This window comes from Vicugna pacos, chromosome 2, assembly GCF_048564905.1.
Source record: "Vicugna pacos chromosome 2, VicPac4, whole genome shotgun sequence".
NCBI classification, from domain to species: Eukaryota; Metazoa; Chordata; class Mammalia; order Artiodactyla; family Camelidae; genus Vicugna; species Vicugna pacos.
In genome coordinates this window covers 22,256,504-22,277,752 of record NC_132988.1, presented here as the reverse complement: position 1 = coordinate 22,277,752, position 21,249 = coordinate 22,256,504, and the positions used below count along the sequence as shown (strand labels likewise).

At 40.8% G+C, this 21,249-nt stretch overlaps 1 protein-coding gene and 1 non-coding gene across 13 annotated transcripts in view; one reads left to right on the top strand and one right to left on the bottom strand.

Moving 5' to 3' along the window:
- The window catches only part of MAML3 (mastermind like transcriptional coactivator 3), a 562,009-nt gene that overhangs the window by 65,291 nt on the left and 475,469 nt on the right, over nucleotides 1–21,249 (bottom strand). The window lies entirely within an intron of this gene.
- Nucleotides 449–523, top strand: TRNAG-ACC (transfer RNA glycine (anticodon ACC)). The gene has a single exon. It is a non-coding gene; the product is annotated as a tRNA-Gly (tRNA).

Below are 21,249 nucleotides of genomic sequence, written 5' to 3'. Positions count from 1 at the left end.
CATAGGTTATTCATGTGCTATTAGCAAGCATCTACGGGAGGATGTCTGCAGGTTCCACCTAGAGTGTCTCCTGGTGGGGCACAACCCTAGAACAATAGTACTACAGTTGTGCACTGAGAATACATTTCTTTCCTAATTCGAAGGAAAAAGAAAAAACAAATTGCACTGCACATCTTGGCTACTCATCTTTTAACATTAGCCAGAACTCCTTGTCAGAAAGTCCTCATGTGCCCCAGGAACAGTCCTACCTGGGTAACTGATGTTTGTGCCTATGACCCCCGGCTCTGTTCTGATCCTGAAGTAACATGTAAATCATTATCAAATAGAGATTACATTGTACTTACTTCATTTTAATGTAAAGCATTTCTTGGGGAAAATTTATAACATTCATGTTCAGTATTCTAGTTATTCCATTAAGATTAACCAGAACAGCTTGATCTTTGTGGAGGGAGGGTATATAGCTCAGTGGCAGAGCGTGTGCTTACCATGCACGAGGTCCTGGGTTCAATCCCCAGTACTTCCATTAAAAAAAAGATTAACCAGAACACTGTGTTTCTTTAAAATGACAGATCATAGACTAAGTTATCACCTATCTTTGGCCAAAGAATGATGCTGTACATGGGACGGCTATCCTCGTCTCTGACTTGGTGTGCAGTACCAGGAGGGTCGCATGCAGAATGGTAAGGAGGGAGGCCAGTCACCGAGTCAGCTGGCTGGATCAGCAGCATCAACCCAGACAACCAACGGGGTGGCCAGTGTCTTCACACTTGAGCTGCCCGTGACTGAACACCTGGGTGCCTTACTCGCCTTGCTCTGTTCCTGGCCCTGCCTGTATGTCTACTCTACCACTTCCATCTTCAGCTTAGCAATTCCTTGGCTCTGTAACATGAACCCCTATGACTTACTGAGATGGCTTCCTAATTTGGGCTTCCACTTGGTCTGAAAAGCTGTCTTCCAGTTTTCCAAGTGACTTCCCATGGGAAAAATGCTACCTTCTCCTGCTCCCAGTTTTGTGGCAAAAATGTAGCTCGAGGTGGGAGGGCACATCTGTGTCCTATGCTGGAGGAGCACATCTGTCTTCTCCTCTCACTGCTGGCACTGCAACAGCCTTTGCTCCTCAGTGGAGCCAAGATTATTCCTGTCTTCACACTGCTGAATAGACTGGGGTCAGGTGCCAAGAGGCTGCCTGCCCTGAAGGCTTGTTTTCTGAAAGAAGGTAAGAATTCATGGCAATGACACGGAGAAACTCCCAAATAGCTGAAGTTTTCATAGCTGAAGTTTTCGAGGATAACAATCATTCTGCCTCCCCAATATAGTTATCTCTCTTAGAAAGTGACTTGAGACAGAAGTTATATTGCTGCTTCCCCAGGGCTCAGAAAGGGCAGGTGCACAAAGTTAGGTGAGACAGCACAGGGGAAGCGACGAAAGATTTGCATCATACCTGTCACATATGTCAATAATCCATCCTGAAATTCAGGGAAGCCTCGAAGACTAACTTGAAATTTCATTAATAATAGTAATAAAAAAATACTAAGCCAACAACCACCCTAATATAATGCTGAATTTCACAGACATTTTACTGAAAAGGAAAGCAAGTAACTTTGGCTGCTCCTTAAAATGTAGACTTGTGGGTGTTGTCTTTTAAAAACAAAAAATACAAGGATGTCAACTAAATTTGAATTCAATTGAATGGGTCATGCTTTGTGCGTCATGCATATTATACATGAAATGTTTTTGAATGCATTTTAGTGAGTTTAAGGGTGAAATCAGAATGGCTTAAAAATCAGGGACAAGTTCCTGTTGAATTGTCAAAGCTATTTTGTGCTAGGTGCTTCTGGGGAATGGTTAAGGCACCACAGTTCACGTATTCGCTTTTACAAGAAACCAAAAAAGTGGAAGAAAGATTCCAAGTCACAGTTCCTAGGAAGGAAAGGACTCTGTTCTTTTCCCTATAACACAGATAGAGCTTCTGGGCATCAGGCTGACAAACCTCCCCACCACAGAGGTGCAGTGTCTTGAAGGCTGTAGGCTGGGTCTTTTAAGCAGACCCTCAAGGATGAAGTTTCAAGCTGACGCCGCTGCTTACAACACACAGTAGTGCTGCTGTCGGGATGGAAAACGCTTCTGGGGGATCCTGAGTTACTCTAGGAGAGAGCAGTCCACTGTGTGTTCCCACGCTTCTCAGCGTGCAGAAAGGCAGATTCTCTCCTTCATGCAGGCAGACACGCCCACTCCACGCGCCCACCTACCTGCCCCGTCTAAGCGAGACTGTATGTTCTCCTGCCCCGGTGTCTACAACGCCCGTGTTTGGATAGGGTGTCAGGGAGCACATGAAAACCTCTTCTCTGAGGCTGGAAACTTTCATCAGACATGGAAATGGAGCGGCTTTATTTTTTCTTCTAGAATGCCTTTTCTGTAATTTTCTTCTTCTTTTTTTTTTGTTTTTACAAACAAAGGATAAGATCAGTCTCTGACACTGAATCAGATTCATTTTGCGTTATAATCCTTGGCTTACAGACATGATGGACTCTCATGAGGCTTTAGGAAGTGCTGATATCTGCGAGGGCTTTAGAGAGAGGAAAAACTTTGAAAAAAGAAGATATTTTCCGCTTCACGTGTCTGACAAGGGTATGTGGGGCCAATTTACAGCAGGGGCTTAATATATTTTTGATGAAAATTGCTGCAATGTGGCACACAGATTAAAGAGAAAACAGCTATTTTGTAATGACAGCAGTAGATTCTGAAATGAAGCCCAGCTGGTACGAAGATCCTACGTGGATTTTAAGAGATGCTACCCTCTTTGCAAGCCTTTCAAGCGGCAGTTAGAAGTCCTCCAGGCTGGAGAACTACCTTATCAGAGTTCCCTGCGGGTGTGAGCTCTGTGTGGCTCCAAACTCTAAAGGAATTGGTCCATTATAATGGAAAATCTAGTTACACACATGTGTTAAAAAAAAAAACACACAAACAAGCCAACATGGATTTCCAGGCCATGGTTTAGCTCACCCTTTCAGAAACTGTAGCAAACACTTAATATTAGAATAGGAAGCCAGAAGGCAGAGGCTAGCTCTATTCTTCACCAGTAGCGATTATCAAAAGGCTACAATATATAATGCTTTAAAATGATCACAAATCAAAAGAGGCAGGATATTCACCAAAGCCAAGTATAATGCCCGGAACATAGCAAGAATGAATGAATGAATGAATGAATGGTGATTAGCACAAAGGCTCAGTAGTTGGGTTCGCAGATACTGTTTTACATCTGAGCGATGAACTCGGACCCAGGGAGCCTGAGGCAGATTACTTCATTTTCCTTACATTCAATTTTCTCATCTGTAAAGTGAGGCTGCTGATTCACAGGCGTATTGTGATGCCTAAAAGTGTAATGTCCAAGAGCCTGGCCCAGAGCAGGTGCTCCAGACTAGACTGCTTGAAACCGCAGCTTTCAATTTGTTCTTGTAATTGAAGAAAATAATATGTCATGTGAAACTTTACAGTTTTACAGTTTACTTCAACTAAAGTTAGCATTATTTTAAAGTAATAAAACCACGATAGACATACATACATACACACACATGCTGATATCTGTAATCAGAGTCCAGTCCTGGCCATCTGGGTTCTGCCAGTGTCAGCACGATTGTGCTGTGGATGTGTTGTGAGGCACTGGTCTTGGGGTCAGGAAAGTGGAGTGAAAGGCCATGGTTAGGTTCTCTCTAAGCTAAAAAACGTCATGTGGCAGTGAAGAGATAAACCTAGAATGAAACATTGGACAACTGATCTAGTTTCTTCAACAAGTTGAGGGGATATAATAAAAAGGAGGCGAGGGGATGTACTGTTCTAGATTTTTTAAAAAGAGACTTAATCCAAACAGCACATCCTTGGTGGAAAGGGGTATCCTCCCAGTGAGGGCAGTGCTGGCTGGCCACGGGCCACGTGGAGAAGTAGAGAGCAAATTCAACTGTAGTTAGAACTTGCTTTAAAAACATTTCAGCAAGAGGAAAAAAAAGAATAAATGAAATAATTGTGCTTCCCCCTCCCCCCAACCCCTGCCCCACAAAGAGACTTAAAGATGTAACACCTAAATCCCATGATCCATAGGGGGACTATGGATCATGGCCAACCATAAAACCAACTATAAAAGACACTTTTGAGGCCATGTTTGTATAGACTAAGCAATTACTAATAATTTTAGCTGTGATAATGAGATTGTGGTTATGAAAGAAAATATTCATCTTTTAGAATTGATTATATATATACACATATATACGTATATATATATATTTACAATGTAGGGGCAAAGTGACCGAGGTTTAGAATTTACTTAAGATATTTCAGCACAAAAAAAGGGTGGCAGGATCAGTGAAGGAAGGGTGACAGCATCTTGATAACTGAATTGGGGTGGCACGTATCTAGGAGTTCATTGTAGGAGTTCCTCAATACTTGTTTCGTTTAAAACTTTTCTTAATAAAATACAAAAAAAATCACCTATTCTTTTTGTGACTTGGTGCCAAAAATTTAAAATGAGTGGTATGCATTGAGTCATATGAAACTGCCATTTCTGTAGCTCAAACAAGTTGAATGTTAGCACCTTTATATGGTTCAATCCAACCGAATCCAAGGATTCTCAAAGTGCCTGTTATCGCTGACATTCTACCCCTAATCCTAGACAGAGCTAAACTCTGCACACAGCTCAATATCCAAAGTTGTCGGACATTACTCTACAGGGATGGGCACAAAATGTTAGCCGGTTTGCTGATCACCTTCAGTAACTGCTTCTGTTACAACTGTACTGCAGTTGTTAGAATTGAAAGGCATGGGCCCAACTACACCTGGGACCAAGCTTTAGACTTTTCCGTAGTTCTGCTACATGGAAAGTACTTATCTACCTCCAGGAGGCTCCACATCTATCTTTAAAATGCAGATAACAATGCTACTCTTTTCACAAATTAGTTCAAACTGTAATGAATTTTTAAAAGGGGTTAGTTTAAAATGTCTCCTTTAAACCTCTCAGAAATATTGAATGTAGGGTATGAAACATGAGTAAAAAACCCCAAATCTTCTTGCCTTTTGTAGCCCACATCTTACTTATCGTTAAGTATAATAACCAAATGATAAAATCCATAAAGGCCATAGCTGTTCCCTGCCGTGGCTTTTTACGGTCGAGCCCACTGACCACTGGTCATGATGCGCCTTCCTGATGCTCTTTATCCCAGGAATCTCCCAAATACAGTGTCACATCACTTATAGTCTTTGAGGTAAGACAGAAAAGAACCACAAAAATACTGCTTCCTCTGAGTGTAGAAAGTGGAATCCTGCAGAGTCTGACATTCTGGCCATTTCTAAACTGAGTCCAGACCTCACCTCCAAAATTAAAGAAAATAACAAAACTACTTTTGGTAATGTACTTTTAAAGTAGGGAAAGTTATTCAATTTAAGTAGGATCTATAAGCATTTCTTTTTCAATCCTGATCCTCTACGTAGCCTGTTTGTGACTTTCACCCATTAAATGTTATATTTTTAATACCTAATAAGTTTATCTCTTTATCTGAACTGGGCAGATTAAAAACAGCTGAATCTCTTGCTCTATGAGTAATTAGTTCAGGCAGTTAAAGCAGTCTCAGCTATGGGTAAGGTTCTGAGTTTCTTTCCAGGGGTTTCTTCTCTGTCCCGGGGTAATGAGAGCATTCCGAGCCCATCCAGCCTTGTTGTAACCCCTGCTCCCCCAGGTTCCAAGCCTGGGTGAGAACATTCAAAAGCATGATCTTTATGTTTGTAGGTGAGTAGGGCCCATCTTGTGTGTGAAGTACTACACATCCATAAATGACTGCCTTCTTCAGAATGGAATCACTTCCATGAGTTATAACTATTTTCTATTTGTTTAGGCTCAACCATTCAAGTGATCTTTGCCAGGAAAACCCCCTGACATCACCTAATGCTACAAATTTTCTAATGATAAAGGTGGCTATTCTACTTTCAAGATTAAAACAACTGAACTCAGAAAATAACTAGACAAATTTTCACAGATAGAGTGTGCATGTGTGTGTGTGTGTGTGTGTGTATTGAGGAAAAATGGATGGTTAATTTAAACCCTGGGCAGTGGGAGGGAAACTTGAAAATCCAAGGAAGGCACTTAACTCTTTTTGTCCTCATATGATGGTACATTATCAGCTGCATGTAAGGAAATTGGAAACGAAGCTTTTAAATTAGAAGCAGGATGAGACTTGGGCAGGGGAAGGGAAGGAAGACAGGAAGGAGCTTCCGTCCTCTTTTCTCCAGGTTGAAATGATCCAGGTCTTCTGTTCTAAAGAAGCTAAGACTGGACTTCTGCATCAAGCAGTTCTCTGCCGCATCAAGTGAGGACCAAGTACAGCTACAGTTGGTTTCAACTGCAGGACTTTACAACTATTTTTCCAGAGGGGAGGGCTCCTGGTAAGCCCTGTGACTCATATTTAAACAGAAGCAAATGCACTTTAATATTTACCCTTTCAAGTTTCAGGAGAAGTAAGGGTAACAGGAGAAAAAGGGGAATATGAGACCAAGTATTTATAACATCAAGAAGAAAGTTTAAATCTTTGTGTAAAACGTAACTGCACTGTGAAAGATTGTATTTATTCTTCCACCATACTAAAGAGTATATATTATTATAGGATTAAATCTATGCCAAAGATTATTTTAATTTTGGAAAAGAGTAGCTCTTCTTATTATTTCTTTCAGACTTTAACAGCAGGTACTTTTTTTTAATGTTACATGTACCACCTACAGTAAATATTTTTAAATGCTTCCTGGTGCAGGTTGAACTGGAAGAAGGGCATTTTTATGCCTAGCTTTGTTTAATGATCACCTGTGCCCTCTTCCGTGAAAGACAGAGTCCCATAGTCCCCAGAGAGAGTTGCACAGACGCCTGCGTGCGTGCCCACACAGGGCAAAACAGAAAGAATCCGAAAGGCTTAAGATTTGTTTTCATTTGAAAATGCAAAGTCAGCTTTAGTTTTTGAAAGGAATGGAAAAGAATGATTCAAAATATGGCAGACTAGTTTTACCAACAGCCATTTGCCCAAAATGAGTAATAATTTTGGATGATGAGTTGTAAACAACACTGATTTCATTTATTTTGCAACCAGTAATCCTGTTGAGGAGACAGGGTAGGCAAATTGTTTGAATTATCTGCAATGTTTTGGGGCCTTATTTGGAAAGTTGCAGGAAATCCTGGCAGAGAGAAAAATAAAAAGAGTTGGATACTTGGAAAGAACTGCAACTAGGTGGGAAGATTTTTGAGGGATCTGGTTTGGTGCTCCCTGGGCCTCAGATGGGTCTGGGCCTGAAAGATCAAGTGGAATCTGCTTAGTTCTTAGAAACAGGCCAGCTTCTAAGGGACCTAGGAGCCCACCACAGGACAGGCCAGTTTCCATGGCAAAGACCCTCTGTAGCACAGGGCTCTGACCATCACCAGACCTCTTCCTGGAAGGCACTGAGTGCTCTCCCGAGGGGAGCTGCCAGATAAAATATAGGACTCAGTTAAGTCTGAATTTCAGACAAACAACTTATACTAACACACACATATACTAAAATGTTTATTATTTATCTAAAATTCAAATTTAACCAGGCTTCTTGTTTTTGTTTGTTTTCTAAATCTAGCAACCCTACTCTCCAAATAAGGTGATTTGCCCCAGGGCAGGGTTCGGCTGCATTGCTGCTGGGGTGACAAAGCCCTGAGGGGGAGTGGGGACAGGGGAGGGGGCAGAGGAGGAGCTTAAACCACAGGCTCAGGAACAGTGGACTTTCTCCACCAAAAGGAAGGCCATGACAGATCTGTCTGCGGGAAGATGGTTAAATTGAGGATGGATTTTTGACTTGGGTCAGCATCCAAGGGAGGACTGAGTGTAAGGGAGCAGGAACTAGATGTGTATACACATCTCTGTTCATGTCCACATCTTTGGAAATTTCACAGCAACAATGCTTAGTACCAGGAGCAGAACAAGTGTGAAAGTTGTTCAATAAGAAGAAACGATAGTAAACAGGAAGGAGTACAGTCTTGCACAGAGTTAATTCCCAAGTACAGAGTAGGTTACAGCAGGTCTAGGCTCCCCAGATGCCCTTGTGACCTGGGCAGAAAGGGGCCAGATGGACAGACAGACTGCCTTTTCAGGATGACGCTGGGTGTGTGGTTCAGGGAACTGTAGTCTGGTTATTTCTAAACACCAAGGTTCTCTTTTGCTAAGCAACAAGTTTCAATCTTAGGGCTCAGATCAGCATCACTCTACTTTCCAATCCCAGGTACTAGTGAGCAAGGGAGCTCAAACTCTCCAGCCCACTGGGATCCAGCTGGTCCTGGATGGGGTACGTAGAGTGCAGGATAGATAAGCCTCAAGATATCCTATCACTGGGGACATTTGAAATGAGCTAGTTCGTTCGTAAACTGACCAGAATCTCCTACTGGAAGATCATATAGTCGGCCCTCTGTATCCAAGGGGTCCAAATCTGCAGATTCAACCAACTTCGGATCTCTGGGTAGATTTGGAGCCCCCAGATGCAGAGGGCCAAAGGTACTATGCCATTTTATAGAAGGGACTTGAGTATCGAGGATTTTGGTACTCAGCGGGTCCTGGAACCAGTCCCCTGTGGATACTGAGGGACGACTGACCGTATACATCCCTAATGCGCCTGTCTCCCCAGAGTGCCTGGCGACAGCCGGCCGTGTGTCTGCCATTGTGCTCCTTTCTCCCTCCCTGCTTCCCTATCGCCTTTCTCTGTTGAGGTTGCTGTTGAGTTTGTTCACTGTTTGTTTTCCCATGAACAACTCACTTCTTTTTGCCTTCTACTATGCCTGTCCTCCTTTCATTACCTTGGCTTTGCCTTATTATTTTTCCTTTTGTTCATTCATCCTCTGAGTAATTCTCCATGTTTCCTTTGACTCAATATATTGGAATGATACAAATTGCAAAAAATCATATTCTTTTAAAAAATCAAGTTGAGTATAATCATTTGTTATAGGACCAGAGTCTTCCCAGTGACGCTGCAGCTTCTGAGAGAGGGATGGATGTCCGAAGAGTGGGGTCAGGTCCCAGCCCTGCTGATGCTAAGTGTGGGTCTCCAGCCAGTCAACCTCCATTCCTTCATTTTAAAAATGAGGATAACCATTCCTTCTTAACAGGACTGTTGAGAGCATTAAATAAAATGCGTATTTTTACATTAAATATAATGTTGTAAAAGTGCTTTGGAAACTAAATAGCACTTTTCAAATGTGAGGTATTATTACCTAAATAACAGAAATGTCTTATGCCTAATTGTGCTCTATAGCAAGTAGTGCTAAATGAATATACAACTACTCCTCTTCATAAATATTTCCTTCTCAAATACCTAGATTTGTGGCTTTTCCAAGATGCTTAATAATATGAATTGGTGAACTCTCTATGAAGTTTTTGGACCAATTAAAAATGCAGTACTGCCAGATAGTTAAAAAAAAGTTTCAAAAGACTTCTTTAAAAAAAAAACATAGTTTATCACAATCCTTCCAATGTTACAGCATACCATTTCTTTTTGGAAAAAATTTTTATAAAGCAAAACAAAACAAAAACAGAACCCCTATTATGAAGTTCTAAGAATTATATGTTCTTTTTCGTAGGTATAGCATCATAAAGAGAATGCTTGTCAGCAGGTGTTTGGGAGATGTGTAAGTTAATGACCGTGTTTTGCTATCAAACCAGTGGAGAGGACTAATTAGCGCAGGGAGGCTGGCTCTGGTGGAGGCTGGAGATGTCTGGTGTATACAAGGTGGTAGCTGAACCTAATGCTGCCACACGTCTCCACTGGGCCTCCCCTACTGCAGATCCCCCAGGGCCATGATGAAAGCTCCAACACTCCCCAGCATTTTGCAGGTTGTAAAGTACCCAGGTACGCATGTGCATCGTCATCTCCCTGTGTCCTCTCAAAACTCTGTGAGTAGCTCTTATTCCTCACAATTTCACAGAAGAGAAAACTGAGGCCAGCACTGAATACCTTGCCCAGGGTCACCCAACTGGTGAGTCCAGGGCCAAATCTCAATTTGGGGCCTTGACTCTAAACTCCACACGGGTTGCACTGCACCCAGCTCACGTGATGTAACATAATCTCCATACAGAGTGTGCAGCAAGGTGTCGCAGGAAAAGCTGGGGACCGGGAGACTCGACTTCCTGCCTTGGCCCTGGCCCAGAAGAGCTGTGTGCCCAAAGGTATGTCTCCTCATACCTTTGCTTTCTCATCTGACAAATGAGAGGCTTAGAGTGGCCCAGTCATTCTCAACTGTTTTAGGGCTTTAGAGAGTGGACAAGCACATGAAATTCAGCTATAGACTCTCCTCTTAGCAAAATGCGCACATACACACACACACACAGTCTTGTAAACAATTTCAGTGCATTCACTGATCCCAGTAAAACTAGATGGCTTTTGGCTAGTTGATTTTTAAGGTCTGTTTATGCTCTAAAATTCTGTAACACATCGTCTTTCTACATAGTAATTTATATATGCATATAGTCTCATCTGTGTGTGTAAATTTAAGTGTGCTGCACTAACATGTTCACTTTTGTTTTGGAGAAATGTATATTTTTGTTATAATTCGAAAAGACATATGCACCCCAATGTTTACAGCAGCACTATTTACAATAGCCAAGACATGGAAATAACCAAATTGTCTATTGACAGATGAATGGATAAAAAAGATGTGATACACACACACACACACATACACACACACAATGGAATATTACTTAGCCATAAAAAAGAATGAAATAATGCCATTTGCAGCAACATGGATGGACCCAGAGTGAATATTAAGTGAAATAAGTCAGACAGAGAAAGACAAGTATCATATGATGTTGCTTATATGTAGAATCTAAAAATAAGATACAAATTTTATTTACAAACCAGAAATAGACTCACAGACATAGAAAACAAACTGTGGTTACCAGCGGGGAAAGAATGGGGGAGGGATAGATTAGGAGTTTGGGATTAACAGAAACATGCTGCTGTATATAAAACAGATAAACAACAAGGACCTACTGTAGAGCACAGGGGACTATATTCAATTTCTTGTAATGAGCTGTAATGGAAAAGGAACTGAAAAAATATATATGTATGTATGTATATGTATAACTGAATCGCTTTGCTGTACACCTGAAACTAACATTGTAAACCAACTATACTTCAATAAAAAATAAGAATTAAAAAAAGTATATTTTTGGAAATAAAAGGTTTTCCTGAGGTTAGGCCTGAGATTTGATTTAGGAAGAAGTGTGACTTTAGGGATTAATGGGTCTAGGACATTGCCATTTAGTAATGACAAATAGCAATGTGTTTAAAAATGAATTTATTATAGGCATGAAGTTCATTTATTTCTCACTTACTCATTGACTAAGAGTGGTGTATTATTAGGGATAGTCACGAATGATAATATAAGAATAGCAGTTGGACAGTTCTTGTCTGAGAAATAATACCTTGAAATGGGTTAATTTAATCCAATTAGTTTTCCGATGGAAATTATTTAATTACTAATGACTTCTAGCTTGTCAGGTTCTGTTGGGTGTTCTCATAGTCTAACCCCAATTGAGCTAATCAGGACCCTCCTTTTAAAAATGCCACTTTGCAGTGATTTCAGAAACAGAAATAATTAAACACTTGAGTTACCCAGGAATAACCTTAATAAGAAATGAATAGGAACTATATGAAGAAAATTAGAGAATCATAAAAGAAGACTTGAATGAATGGAGATAAATTTCATATTCCTGAATGGAAAGACTGTTGTGAAGACAGTTCTCCCCAAATTACTCTATAGATTGAATGTAATTCAAATCAACATTCCAGAGGGATAAATTTATGAATTTAATGAAATACTTTTATAGATATCTGAAAAAACAAACTGGGAGGAGAGCTAGAGCAGCTAAACACAAACAATGTGAGATAATAAAATCTACTATAAAGCCAGAGGAGCTGAGAATTGTGCTATTAAGGTAAGAATTGATAGGTCAATGGAAGAGAAATGATAGTCAAAGAGACCTTAAGAACTTTCTATAGGTTAAAAATATGGGGAAAGGAAGGATTATTAAATAGACAAGGTTGGGAGACAAATTTGAAGGTAGATCTGGACCTCACAAGTACACAAAAATACATTTTCTGGAAAGTATATAATTAACCTTAAAAAGTGAACTCTAAAAATGCTTTAAAAGTCAATATTTAATGATTTTGGCATTAAGTCTTTCTGAGAATAAAATAACTAGAGTTACAAAAGAAGAAGTTAGTAGTTTTCATTACATAAAATTTTTAAAACTGCATGTAAAAAAACCCTTAAAAAGTAAGAGGCAGATTAAAAGCTGGGTTAAAACAGTTACCAAAAAATTGCAAATTTTAATACGTAAGCTTTTAAAAAGAAGAAATATCTCATTCTAAAAATGAGGAACAGGCATGAATACAAGACAGTTTATGAATGAAAAGTACCATTTAGCAAAGATGTTTAATGTCACTAACGATCATACAAATGCAAATTAAAGTATCAAAATATGTTTTTTACTATTATATGGCCAAAAATATTTTTAAAATTCATAATTCTTAAAGCTGGAAAGAGTATGGAATGAGAGCTCACTCAGATGGCTGGTATAAAGTGGTAAGATCTTCCTGAAAACCAATTATATAACACATGTCAATATCCTAAAAAGTAGTTAATAACTTCCAACCCAGCAACTCTTCTTCTAGGAATCTATACTATAAAAATAATCAGAAATTCCACTGAAGATTTGTTTACAAGGATGTTCGTAAACAAAAAAGGTAAACAAATGAAATGTTCAACAGTTGGAGACAGATTAAACTTTAAATAATTTATGGTATAGTCATAGCAGGAGAAATTGTGCAGGCATTAAAAATCATGTCTTATAAATAATGTTTAATGACACTGAAAAAAATCTCAATAAAATAAGTGAAAAAAATAAGATACAAAACCAAATGCTGCCTGACTTAACGCTGAATATATCAAGGCCTTATATTAGTCATGCGTGCATAGAAATGACTAGAATGAATCGCTTCCAATGATGTTGGAGAGATCATCTTGGATGGTACGACTATGCATGATTTAAAAAAAAATGTCATGTGAATATTTTGAAAAAGTTTCTAAAATCAACATCTTTTAGTATTAAAACATAAGGCAAACAATAATTTGCTAAAATTTGCCACAATAATTTAGAGAGACAATATATGCTCAATGGCAAATGAGACTAGATGTTTCATCAGCCAGCTTCTGTACCTGTTTCTGCCACTTGTTCGTTTACGACCCTACATAAGTCACTTGTCTCTCTCTCAGCTTTGGTTTCTTCAGCTTAAAAATGGCAACCAACCAGACTTCCTATATGGAACCTGCTTTGCATACCATAAACTATCATATATGTAGAAGCTATTATTATTAGTTGTGTGTGTGTGTGTGACTGAATTTAGAACTCCAGCCTAAATGGGCCTTGTAGATTACAGCAAAAATTTACTAACCTATACCTGAGAAGCCTTGGTCCTGAAAATCTTAACATGAAATGTATGTACGTGTTTCCTCATGCAGAGGCGCCATCTTTGGTCCTGTGAACAAACATGTGCTGATCTATGACAACTGGTTTGGTAGCCAGGAGAGGAGGGATTGATTACTTTCAGGGCTAGGGTGGAGGAGATAAGAGAAAGACCAACGCAGATAGGTTGATTTTATTATTAGCTTGATGAAGGTGAAATGGGCTCTGGGCATGAATGATGCATTCCAAGTTGGATATTTTTCTTATCAAACAAAACACAAGACCGTGAATTCTAGCTTAGCAAATTCTATGTTCCTGTTGAGGGTAGAGGGCTCTGGTTCACAGCTCAGGCTACTGGATGGTCAGGACTGAGGGGCCGCATGGGGAGATGTACGGATCTCTACTCACGTCCAGCTCTTCCCTCCCCTCACTTCCTCTTCTCTGTCCAGGGGCACAATGCCAGGATAGTTATAACTTACAGTGTGTGCAGAGGGACAAGGCGTTCATCTGTCACAGAGGCACTGCAGTTTTCCTGGCTTTTCAAGCTGTGTTCATAACACAACACTGAAATCCACTCATCCATCATTCATTCATCCGTCTATCCATTCATGTACTTATTCATCCATCCATTCATTCTTCAAACAGCTGTGTGTGCCTGGACCCCCCCCCCATCTCTGGTGGCCTCAATATTTTCAATGAACATACATCAGGGTACAAGGGAAGGGTGTATATCACCGGCCTGTGGCCAACCGCTGCAGGCACCACACCGCTTCTAAGCCCTGTTATTTGATTATCACCATCTTTATTGGCCACAGAGGGGAAGGGATATTATAGCTTTGTGGCTTTTGAGACTTCAGTCCTTAGTGAACTGCCAAGCCTCAGCAGCAGCTCCCAGATCACAGTGTGGGGGATTTTTATGACCACATCTCAGTTCTCACCAGAAAAAAAGGCAAAAAAGGAGGAAACAGGTGACACATCACAGAATACACAGCAACGGAGAAGCCCAACAAAGCCAGATCCTAACCCTCCCCCTCTTACCTTTGTGTTCTCTCCCTCCCACCTTCCCTGTCAACCCTCCCGAGATCCCCTCCCCAACTGTACTCCAGAAGAATTTAAATTGGCTCAAGCTCAAAGAGAAAGAAACATAAAACTGACTATTCATTATATTCTGTGCGTGCTTTTTTTTTTCTCCTAATACGGATTGCTAAGCCCACCCCGGTGTGGGCAACTCCTGAGCAGAGAAGGGGCGTGCATGTGGGTGCAAGTGCGTGTGTGTGTGTGAGTGGGACCAGTGAGAGGCACAGCGTGCGTGTGCGCGTGTGTCATGTGCTGGTGTGTGTGTGTGAGGGAGAGAGGGAGGGAGAAATAGAATGTCGGTGTGTGACTTCCCCCCCTTTCTGACTGCGGAGCCTGAGAGGCACTCCTCTCTCAGAGCAATTACTACAAATGATTTATGTGGCCAGTCAAGAGGGCCTGCCAGGGTTCTTATTTCATCTCCAGAAAAAGGAACTCTGCTGGAATGTTATCAGGGAGCTTGGGATTAAACTGACAGCTGCCTTTTGTTTTCCCTGTGAAAGAGCTTCTCCTTTGGACTGTGGCATTTGGTTTCTCCGCAGACAGCCAGAACTCAATGGAGGTGAAGACCAGCTAGAAAAGGGCCTCAAGGGAAGGGAAACATTTTTAAACGGGAGAAGCTTCTTTCTCTCCCTTCTGCATTTATCTTGAGAGGATGTGTTTGTAGCTGCTGATCTGAGGAGGCAGTCTGGCTCATGGTGGATGGGTTATTGTTTCCTTTCTCACTGTACAGAAGGATCCACAGCACCAAACCTCTCCCCTCTGTTTCCAGGGTTGTTTAGCTGGAGAGAGGAAAAGAAAGGTCCCTTCTAATTTGGGTTATTAATCGTGACCCTGGTCCCTGTCCTCTGCATGGGGGAGCATGGTGACAAGGCCCGGGTGTGACAGGGCACAAGGTGTAAAACAAGGCAGAGCGAGAAGCACTCATCATACGTACAGGCAGGACAAGTCTATGGACGTAAAAACGGAAGCCATATGTGTTCACGCCCCCTGACACCCAAACCCTCACAGACTACTGCAGTTTTCATAAATCCTCGGTTGTGGCTTGGCTAGCCACAGCCCTCCCCTCCCATTAGCCTCCCCACCTCCTCGACCCCACCTGGTTTATAAGGTCATCACACAGCTTTGCTGGGTGAAGGGAGCACAGGGCAATCAGTCACTGGGGCCGATTAAACACACACACACACACACACACACATACAGTGATGGTCCAATGACTGCATAATAAAGCTTTGTAGATAAATAATAGTAAATACAAATTAAGGAACCTCTCAAGAGATCAAGGGAAGAACGTGGTAAAAAGAGGTTGATGGGTAGGAGAGCTATAAAGGGAAGGGATATAAAGAAAGATTAAGGATTATAATAAAAGACATGGACTGTAAAATCATCTTTATAGTCTTGCGTTCTGTCTTAGATTCAGACAGTCTTTGCTAAAAATACACTTTTTGACTTGTGATCCCCAGATCTCATTTGCACTAAATGCTCTACCAACAGGTGCTGTGTAATGCTCAAAACCAACTTAAGTCTTACCAAGTAATACACATCTGTATAGGTCTTCACAGCATATGCTGACAGCGTGCTGAGCCCAGAAATCCGACTGATGCTGGGGCTCACAGAGAAGGGAACTAACATGGATGGAGAGCGTATTGTGTGTCTCGTGTGCTGCTATGTGTCTTTTGAATATTTTCTCCTTTATTTTCTCACTGGATCTCTGTAAGGTAGGTGTTTTTATTCTCACAAATAACCTTTACAAATATGGTTACAGATGCCAAGGGAGATTAAGTAAGTTGCTCAAGGATGTACACCTAGTGTGGCAGACACTATGAGCTGCTTAGCTAATATTCCTTTTCCTTTGTTCATTAAAATCCTTATTATATTTGAGGGGGGACTTCCAGCCTCCCTTGCAGCTGGGGATGGATATGTAAGCTGGTTCTGGCCAAAGAGGTGCATGGAAAGTACGCTGTGAATTTGCAGTTGGCCCTGCTCCCTCTCCTTGTCCCTTTCTTCTGCTTCCTCAGCCTGGGAGTGCAGGTGTCAGCCAGGTGGTGGAGACACCACCTTGTGACCTTGAGATAACAAGTACAAGGACAAAAGCCACTGAGGTGGGAAATATCTGACATCCCGAATCAGTTGCATTTCCTTTCCTCTGGCTTCTCAGTACATGAGGAAAATGAAACATCTTCTTAAATTAACCTAGGGCTTCTTGCACAGACAGATGTCATCCAAACTGACACCCTACTAAGGGGCAGAATGAGAACCTAAATGGGATCTCCCTAAGGATGTCGGTCATACACTCTGATACACTATCATACGATGATACCCTGTGATTCCAGAGTGCCCACAGGCTAGAAAAGCCCTGGACAAGGGGATGGTGGGATTTCTTCAGTTCATATGGGAGTCTCATAACTTAAGTAATTCTAATTTCTTAGGCTGTTCTGGAATTTGGGTTTGGTCCAGAATCCAGGGAATTGGTTGGCTCTAATCTTCTGTGAATTTTAGATTACTTACTGATAAATTAGGGAAATCTGACTTACATTACCTGGGATAGTTCTAGATCTCACTGCATTTCTTTCTTTCTTCCTTTCTTCCTTTCTTCCTTCCTTCCTTCCTTCCTTCCTTCCTTCCTTCCTTCCTTCCTTCCTTCCTTTCTTTCTTTCTTTCTTTCTTTCTTTCTTTCTTTCTTTCTTTCTTTCTTTCTTTCTTTCTTTCTTTCTTTCTTCCTTCCTTCCTTCCTTCCTTCCTTCCTTCCTTCCTTCCTTCCTTCCTTTCTAAGAGTTTTTGTGTGTGGTGGGGTGAGGTAGTTATTTATTTACTTATTTTTAGAAGAGGTACTGGGGGTTGAAACGAGGACCTTGTATATGCTAAGCATGCAGCCTACCACCTCCCCTACTTTCACTGCATTTCTTAAGAGTATTCTGATGCAGACCCACAGCACTATTGCAGCCCCAAGTGGACATACTCCAGGACAAGAGACCTGCCAAGTAACCCAGACAGTTTTATTTTGATGAATATAGAAACAGTGTATCCTTAGAAACAAAGAGTCCGCTCAGGAATTGCAGTTAAGCATGGCAGATTGAATACATGTTTATCTCCACTTCTTTTCTATCTTACCTCCTTACACACCACAAAAACGACAAAAAAGAGACTGTTTATTTAAAAAAGCAAAATTCTACATAGAGAGAATAGGAAAGGAGCCAAAAGCAGAGATATGAGATGTCAACATAATTTTGGAAACTGGAAAGCAGATGAATGAGTGGTTACTAATTTAGGAGAACAGAAAAAGCTAAAATCTAAACTTCAACAAGGGAAAGCTAAGAAGGAGCTAATATATATTAAGAATCTTTAAAAGCTCAGAAATTGGAGGTACTAGATACTTCTGACGATGTGGTATAAATGGGGCTAAAATATAGGAGGGTTGGTTGAAAGTCTGTATAAAAAGCATTAGACTCTGAGATCCTTTTCCTCCTATGCATGGCCAGGCAACTACTTCTTCTCCAGCCTGAAAGAGTGGGTGGTTTCCTCTTTGTAGAAGTAGAAGCGGAGGGATCTGGCCCATGGACACAAAGCAAAGTTGAAGGGGGTTGCTATACTGGAAATAAGGAAATTAAATGGAAATCTACAAGTCAGTGGTGAGACAACTTTACCCTACTCCACATCCTTCCTTCACTTGGCTTCAAGAACCGCGGCAGCCAGTCATATATCTCCTAGACAGAAGATCAGCAGACTCCTCTCAAGGGAAATTAACCAGCCCAAGAGAAATGACTAACAGATCTTGGATGTCCCATGGCTGGGTTCCAGGCCAATCATCACCACTTGAAAGACATATAAACATAGGACTCCCAGTTACTGTTAATACTTTCCTCTTAACACTGAATATACAGGCAATATCTCCTCACATTGGAGGAGAGCCTCTAACATAAAATCCCGAGTCCAAATAAATGAACAAGAGAAAATAGAGACAGTAAAGGCAACAGGTGGACACTTAAAAAATCATTAATATATTCTTGGAAAAAATGTATTGAACCTATGAATTAAGAACAAGATGGCATAAACATTTAGAAAGTTAAAACAAAGCTTTTATAAATTAAAAGTATGGTTGAGAAATAATATCAAACTAAAAGTAAGAAGGTGAGGTGAAGAAATTTTTGAAAAGTAAAACAAAAGTCAAAGAGATGGAAAATGAAGAAAAAAAAATAAGAAAATAAAGGATCAATCCAGAAGGTACAACATCCAAATAATAAGAAGTTCAGGAAGAAGAGAAAACAGAGTGGAGGAAATTATCAGTAAAATCACACAAGAAGATTTCCCAGAACTAAAGGACATGAGTTTCCATATTGAAAAGGCCTAGAAAATTCCCTGAACAACGAATACAAAGAAAGCCACAATAGGGTACATCACTGTGAAATTTCAGAAAGTCAAGAATTTAAAAAAATTCTGTAAGTTTCCAAAAGGTGGGAATTAGAATGGCAACGGCCATTTTAACAGCAACCTTAAAAGCTAGAAGAAAATGCATTCAGTGCTTCAAAACTCCTTCTGAGAGTTATTTATAGCCTAGAATCCTATATCCCGTCAGATAAGAGAGAAGAATAAAGCTATTTTCATACATGCAGGCCTCAAAAATTCACCTCTCATGTAAATTCATGAGTTCTTAGGCAGTTATTAGAGGATACATTGCACTAAAATGAGGACTAAGCCAAGCCTGAGAAGACTTGGGATCCATGAACCAGGGATCCAACCTGGGAGTGATAATACACACACACACACACACACACACACACACACACACACACACACACACACACACACGATTTCACCAGAAGTTGGGATATAAGGATAATTGGAAAGAGAGAGGAAGATGAAGCATGTTGGAGAGGTAGAAGGGTAAGTGAGCTAAATCCGTATTTTCCATGGTAAGGCATCAACAGGTAATATCTAAAACATGATAATCAAAAGATAACTGGAGAAACACGTTATTTAAAAATACAGAGGTTCATACCAGCAGAAACAGCTAGAATATGTTAAAGCTTTGGGGAACAGACATCAGGAAGGGAAGAGGGGTCGGGTAGGCAGGGTTGCCACTTTCCATCATATAAATTGTACAGAACTGTGTGACATCTCAGATTATGAAACCATATTACTGTGATAGACACTGCAGTCAGTGACAAAACAAGAGAGCCGACTAGTTACCACTGAGCACCTACACAGGATGAAGGATACTGAATATGTCTAATTCCCTCAGGCTTTGGAAGCCATCCCGAGGGTGTTTCCTGTCCCAGGGGGACATTTCAATGCCCACAAGCTGGTGCCTAAGCTTCTCTGAGTCCTGACTTGTGGCTGTTGTGTAGATACAACCGCATTGTGGTGAACTGTGGTTCAGATAATTTTTGGTATAGCTCTGAAAGGTGGGCAGTACAACCACCCTAGACTTGACCAGCCAGAGTGATCATATGGGGGCTCTCAGAGTTGCTGGGAGTTTCCTGAGGACTTTGTGGATCCCACCTGCACCTGGGCTCCATGACCCTCCATTGGCTGCTCCACTGGACCCTCCCGTGGACTGTTGCCATGTGAGCCCAGCAGCTGGCCTTCCTTCCCGCCTCCAGTCAAGGGGGCAGGGCTGGAAGTCAGAGAAGGATCCAAGTGCTGGAAGACAAAGGGAGAACTTCCACAGAGAGATTTCTATGCAGTTTCCATGGCTCTGTTATTGAAATGAAAGAGTATCATTAGGGTTTAGAGACTAATGAGGTAGCATCAGATAAGCTAAGGAAAAGTCACCATCTGTAAAATATCGTCACTTGGAGAAGAAGTAAGGGCACTTGGATTTAGACCACATGAGAACCCAAACCTAATTTTGATGAAATGAGATGAAAAATTCTGGCCATATAGGCAAGGCAGATTGGAAAGTGGGAAAGCTGGACTTTTCGATGAAAGGCAAAGAGGTCTGTTCTGTAACTTGGTGTCTATCTAAGTGTCCATAAAATGGGTGGCTTGTAAATTCAGAAGTAAGGGAAGGTAAAATCCTGAAGTGTATTGTGCTTGTTGAAAGAAAACTCTTTTGAGGACTGAATCTTTGCTCTTAAAAGAGGTAATTATGGCCTGTGGAATAATAAAAGCCAACATTTATTGAGAACTTACTATGTGCAAGACATTGTTTTAAGCACTTTATAAACATCTGCTTATTTAATTCTCAAGATAATTCTATGAGATACGTACTATGATGTATGTATGAGAGGTAAAAAGTCTCCATTTTATAGAAGGGAAAATTAAGAATCAAAGAAATCAAGTAACTAGTCCAAGGTTACAGGTAATAAGTGGCAGAGTGGAATTCAAATCCAGACTCCAAAAACCCAGGCTCTTAATTTACATCATCTCTATAAATGATAAAATTAAGTGATGATGATAAACAAATGATATAATAATTATCAGAAGCCTAGATAGGAAAAGGTATTTGGCACCAATGGTGCAATCTTTACAAGTAATATTTTTCACAGGTCATATTCTGTTTTTATGGATTCCAGCTCAGGCTTCCAGAATTCAACTGGGATAAAGTTAAAAGTTTCAGTTCAAAACTGAAGATGAGCTTCAGATCAGGGCTCCCTCCCTTGCCTGTAATTTATCCTAGATCTCAAGAGATAAACAATAGCTTGCGTGGTAAGACAGCAACAATAAG